This window comes from Diabrotica undecimpunctata, chromosome 9 (assembly GCF_040954645.1).
Source record: "Diabrotica undecimpunctata isolate CICGRU chromosome 9, icDiaUnde3, whole genome shotgun sequence".
NCBI classification, from domain to species: domain Eukaryota; kingdom Metazoa; phylum Arthropoda; class Insecta; order Coleoptera; family Chrysomelidae; genus Diabrotica; species Diabrotica undecimpunctata.
The window spans coordinates 83,964,670-83,971,415 of record NC_092811.1 but is presented as its reverse complement, the minus strand read 5'-3'; positions in this window follow the sequence as shown (position 1 = coordinate 83,971,415).

The window sequence follows — 6,746 nt, the reverse complement described above, 5'->3', positions numbered from 1 at the left end:
GGTGCAATTCTGTTTTCAGTCCGTCCAATATTAGTATCTCTTCCTGTTCTGATCTTAATATCCATAACATTAGCAATTGTTGTTGCAGCACAGTAAATCAGGATATGCAAATATTCTAATATATGGGCTCACACGATATAATTGAGTAGAACTTTGGTGTTCATAATTTGTAACAGCGCACCTAGTTTTTTACAAGAGTTTATTTTTGGTAAAGGCGGTCTGTTAAGTGGGTTTATCCCATTAAACTCTTGTACGGCACGTGCTGCTTCACTCACCAGGCTATCGTGCAACTCGACGTTGTTCTGCTGCGTATTAACAGGTTGAGTTATATATATATATATATATTGTTATGATATGTAAAATCGAGAAAAATATTTGGTTGATTAAAATATTTCAAAGTTCAAAAACATTAAAATAATTCAGATAAGTGGGATGATAACCAACAGGCATTTCGAAGAAGGAAAGTTTTTGAATTCTTGGATTACCTGTATTGAACAAAATGTAAGCTATACATAAATTATTTCTTTGTTATACTTGAGTGACCCGCATAATTTTAAGTGAAATCCAAAGACAATTGAACCGGGTTTTCCAAAAACATTAATGCAGTGATTAGAGACAATAGAAGAGATTTTAGAAAGAGGTTTTTGTTAGTTTTTAAGAATTATAGAAAAATATTATTTGTAAATAAGTTTTAGGAAATTTTATAATTATAGGTAACAATTTGTTTGTTGTCGAAATGAAAAAATGGGGGAATTGTGACGAGTTTTGATTGGCGGAGATTAAAAAAGGTGGGATAGGTATGTAGGAATGAAAGGTAGCTAGATTTAGGAGAGAAAAAAGATAATCAGTTGGTTTTCCAAGTCTGTAAGACGAACAGTGATTGTTCTCTGGCGGTTCCCGAGAAGTAGCAATAGTGTTGAATTGTTAGTGAGTTTTTGTGGAGTTAGTGTATCTGACAGAAGCTGAAGCAGCAAAATATTGTAAGTCATATTTTTCTACTTATATTCCAAGAGTCACTGTTCAGGCCAACGAGAGATTCAGTTTATTAGTTCCAGTGCCATAAAACAAAACACACACACACACACACACATTCAGTTTATCGTAAAGAGAAGATATTCCAAGGGTCATTTTTCACTCGGGCCAACGAGAGATTCAATTTATCGAGAGGAGAAAGGCTATCATAATTTGAATGATTTGTGCTTTTGAAGGAGATCATTAAGGACGATATACTTGCAACAATCTGTTGTAAGATTGCTGATTACATAGGGAGCGGTTGAGAGGAGATAATATAGTCTACAAGGATAAAGGATGTGGACCACTCATCATCAGAGAGAGATATTTTTGTTTTCTGCAGTTTTTTCTTTTATTGATAACACAATTTTTACACTTAATTTAGAAAGGATATAAATATTTTGATTAGGAGAGTTAGAATAGTTTGGGATTTTGAGATTTCAATTAATATTGTTTGTACCATTAATTTTGATTGTTCACGTACGTAGAACCAAATTTTTTGAGAATCATTATATGAGATTTGTTTATTGAAAACTTTTGAGTGTGAATTATTTCATTATTTTTATTTCAATATATAGTGTTAGATCATATGTGTTTTTTATTATTCCGGTATTCTTTGGACCTTACCTTTCACATGTAATAGCATAGATATTGAAGCACGAATTTAACCCTGAGATAAAATAATTAAAAATTGTGATAGAGTCATAATCATATCATTTAAATAATTTTAATTAATCAAAAAATGAATTAGCTAATTATTGCTTGGCGCACCAAGACTTTAAATATCACAATAACTGGCGCCAAAACGTGGGGCTTGAAAATATCGCAGCTTTACATTTGAAGGAAGGGAAAGAGATCTGGAAAAAGTACAGGTGATCCAGAGATAAAAACATATAACATTGAGGGAATTTGAATTTGAAAGTATTTTGAGAATTTTTCCAGGGAATATAAATTTGATTTATTGATTGATCGTAGTTAGTGGATATTTACTGCTATTGAATTATTTGATTTTATTTTCTTTACCAATCGTACATTTGATATTTATTTTGAATTATTTGAATTTTACTGATTGCATATTTGATATTTGTCGTGAAAATTTAATACATTTGGGGAGAAATATTGTCGTGTTCTGAAACATATAGAGTGTTGTAAAATTTCACATTTGGCGGGGACAAAAACAGTAACGAAAAGAAACAACATGTCGACCACAAGGAGTCAAAGCAAAATGCAAGAAAAAAAGGAGGATAACAGAGAAGAGGAAACAATTGTTGAAGAAGGATCGGATAATGAAGGAAATGTTACAATAGTTGAGGAGAAAAAAGAATTATCAGGAATAGAGAAATTATTAGCAATGATGCAAATACAGACACAAACAATGAATGAAACATCAAAGAAAATGGATAGAAATCAACAAGAAACAAAACAAACAATGGAAGAAAACCAACGGGAAACAAGACAAGCAATAGAACTAAATAACAGGAATATAGAGCAGCGTTTGGAAAACTATGAACAAGAAATTAAAGGATGTGTTGAGGGGATAAAGAAAGAACTGATACAACAGATAGAAGAAATAACCATAAAGAATGCAAAACAAGAGACAGAGATAAAAGATATCTAAAATACGATGAAGGAAATAAAGATTGTCCAGAAAAAGGAATTAGAACAGTTAGAAGAAAAATTTGAAATGGCGCTACAAGAAGACAGGAAGGAAGTAGAAAGAAGATTAAAGCAAAATGAAAAACAAATGGCAGAAATTGAACTAAGAGGGGTAGAGAGAAAAGAAGTTATCATCCATGGAACAAGCGAGGCGAAAATACAATTTGGCGGGGATATTCGGAAAACACACCCAGTACCGTTTGTCAAAAATTTGAAAACCAAATTACAACATATTAGATATTTTGACGATTGCAAAGAAACAATTAGAAACCATTTGAAAGAAGGAGCAGCGTTATGGTATGAAAGCAAGGAAGATGAGTTTGAAAATTGGACAGATTTTGAAAATAAATTTCTCAACTATTTCTGGGGGAAAAATAAACAGAGAGAAATCAACCAAGAGCTACAGAATGGAAAATATCACGAAAAAATGGGAATATCTGAAGAAAGATATGCTTTGCAGATATATAACAATTCAAAATATCTAGAATACGAATATTCTACCGAACAGCTGGTAGAAATGATCAGCAGACATTTTGAGGAAACGTTGGAAGATCACGTGATTTTGAGAAACTATCAAGATATTGATAGTTTGTGCCAATTCCTTCAATTAAAAGAAGCGTAAAAAAATCAAATGGTGATTTGCGATTATGTTTAGATGCAAGAAACATTAATTCGCACACAATCGCGCAATACGAAGCGCCTTTGAACATAGAAGCCATTTTTGGACGAATCACAGGATCACACATTTTCTCCAAAATCGATTTGAAACACAGTTTTTGGTTAATACCTTTGGCAGAAAAGTGTCGAAATTATACCGCTTTTTCTATTGACGAAGTAGTGTACCGATTTAGGGTAGTACCATTTGGACTACAAAGTGCATGCGCTGCTTTGGTTCGCGCATTACACACAATTTTAAATAGGCATGGAGAATTTGTTGTACATTACATAGATGATTTATTAATTTTCTCACCGGATATAACAAGCCATCTACGACATATTCATACTGTTCTCGAAGAACTTGATCAAGCCGGATTAAAATTAAATATTCAAAAGTGTCAGTTTTTCCAAAAAGAGGTATTGTATTTAGGATTCAAATTAGACACAAAAGGGATTAGTCTTGCAGAAGATAGAATCGAAGTCATAAACAACTACCCTAGGCCAACCAATTTAAAAACTTTGCGGGGATTTTTAGGAATGGTAAACTATTTCAAAAAGCTGATACCAGACCTCAGTACAAAAGAAATACCGCTAATAGCATTACTTAAGAAAAATGTCAGATGGAAATGGGGAACTGAACAAGAAATCGCTTTCAAAAATTTAAAAGGAGCGTTTTCCACAGCTGTAAGAGTGCACCACCCAAGATATGAGCAACCTTTCATTCTCAGGACCGATGCTTCCATAAAAAAATTTGCAGGGGTGTTATCACAGATACAAGACGATATAGAGGTGCCAATATGTTTTGTTTCCCGTGTAACCAAAACGTATGAGAGAAAATACAGCGTTACTGAATTAGAGTTTGCCAGTGTGTTATTTTGTGTAAACAAATTACGTTTTTACCTACTTGGGGCAAGATTCACCATTGAAACGGACCATGCAGCGTTGGTACACATAATGAAAAATAGGTTGGTAAATAATAGAATTCATAGGGGCATTCTTTTACTCCAAGAATATGATTTTGAATTTAAATATATCAAAGGAACGGACAATATTTTGGCTGATGCGTTGACGAGAGATGAACAATTCCGCAAAGAGGATCACAAAACTCTCCACGTAGGCATGAACATAATGAGAGAAGAAGCAGGCTTATTTTCTTTGGCCAAAATCAGGGAAAATCAGGAAGAATTGAATGAAAGAGAAAAGCAAAGGGCTGAACAAGAAAATAACCTATATTTTAAGAGGGTCGATGGTAAAGAACTCTATGTAATCACGGAGCAAATGGCAAAAGAAGTTTTTTTAAAGTTACACTGTGACAACGGACATATTGGAAGTAGAAAGGTGTGGCTTATGTTCAGGGAGAACTACATTTGTCGACAGGACTATACAATAGCCAAAGAGGTGACTCGAAATTGTGTGACATGCCAAAAGTGTAAAAGTAGGAACTTTAAAAATGAAAACGTCACAAAAAACGTCGTAGCTCGGAAGAAACTGGATATTGTTGCTATTGATATGTTGAGCGATTTGATACCAACAACTCAAAGGAATAAACACATATTAGTTATGGTGGATCTTTTCTCAAAATATGTTAAATTGTACGCATGCAGAACCACAAAAGGAATTGAAATACTTAGGAAGATAGACAATTTTATAGAAACGGTGGGAAGACCAGACAATATTTTATTGGACAATGCGACATATTTTAGGAACGAACGTTTTAAAAGGGAATTAAGAGAGAGGGGCATCGATACAAAATTTATAAGCATCCGTCATCCACAGAGCAACCCATCGGAGCGTTTTATACAAGAAGTCACAAAATTTCTACGAATTGCCGCGGAAGAACATCATCGACATTGGGACAGAAAAGTGTTTGAGATCGAGACCTATTTGAATTGTGCTCCAAATACGGTTACCAAAGAGACGCCTTTATATATAATGAAAGGAACAATGCCTACAAGACCGTGGGAAGACACCGCCCCCAGACAATACGAAGAAGTGATCGAGTTGGTTCAAAGAAGATTGAGACGAAGTGGAGAGAAATATCTCCAAAGACAAGAGAGAACCCGAAGAAGAAGGCCGATCAAATTCCAGAAAGGAGATAAAGTCTTAGTGAAGGCACTGAGGGTGTTGAATTTACAAAATGGTATTTGTGCTAAATTGATGCCGATATTTGAAGGTCCATATAGGGTCAATACGAAAAATGGGGTAAATAGTTATGAATTAGCGCACATAGAGACAGGAAATATACGGGGTATTTTTAACATTCACGACATCTATCAATATCATGAATAGATTTTAATAACATAGTGAAATAATTTGATCCTGGAAAACTTTTGTCATTTTTAAAATTTAACAAAGAGTTTTCGGCAGATCAAATGGCGGGGATTTGTTATGATATGTAAAATCGAGAAAAATATTGGGTTGATTAAAATATTTCAAAGTTCAAAAACATTAAAATAATTCAGATAAGTGGGATGATAACCAACAGGCATTTCGAAGAAGGAAAGTTTTTGAATTCTTGGATTACCTGTATTGAACAAAATGTAAGCTATACATAAATTATTTCTTTGTTATACTTGAGTGACCCGCATAATTTTAAGTGAAATTCAAAGACAATTGAACCGGGTTTTCCAAAAACATTAATGCAGTGATTAGAGACAATAGAAGAGATTTTAGAAAGAGGTTTTTGTTAGTTTTTAAGAATTATAGAAAAATATTATTTGTAAATAAGTTTTAGGAAATTTTATAATTATAGGTAAAAATTTGTTTGTTGTCGAAATGAAAAAATGGGGGAATTGTGACGAGTTTTGATTGGCGGAGATTGAAAAAGGTGGGATAGGTATGTAGGAATGAAAGTTAGCTAGATTTAGGAGAGAAAAAAGATAATCAGTTGGTTTTCCAAGTCTGTAAGACGAACAGTGATTGTTCTCTGGCGGTTCCCGAGAAGTAGCAAGCAGTAGTGTTGAATTGTTAGTGAGTTTTTGTGGAGTTAGTGTATCTGACAGAAGCTGAAGCAGCAAAATATTGTAAGTCATATTTTTCTACTTATATTCCAAGAGTCACTGTTCAGGCCAACGAGAGATTCAGTTTATCGTAAAGAGAAGATATTCCAAGGGTCATTTTTCACTCGGGCCAACGAGAGATTCAGTTTATCGAGAGGAGAAAGGCTATCATAATTTGAATGATTTGTGCTTTTGAAGGAGATCATTAAGGACGATATACTTGCAACAATCTGTTGTAAGATTGCTGATTACATAGGGAGCGGTTGAGAGGAGATAATATAGTCTACAAGGAACAAGGATGTGGACCACTCATCATCAGAGAGAGATATTTTTGTTTTCTGCAGTTTTTTCTTTTATTGATAACACAATTTTTACACTTAATTTAGAAAGGATATAAATATTTTGATTAGGAGAGTTAGAATA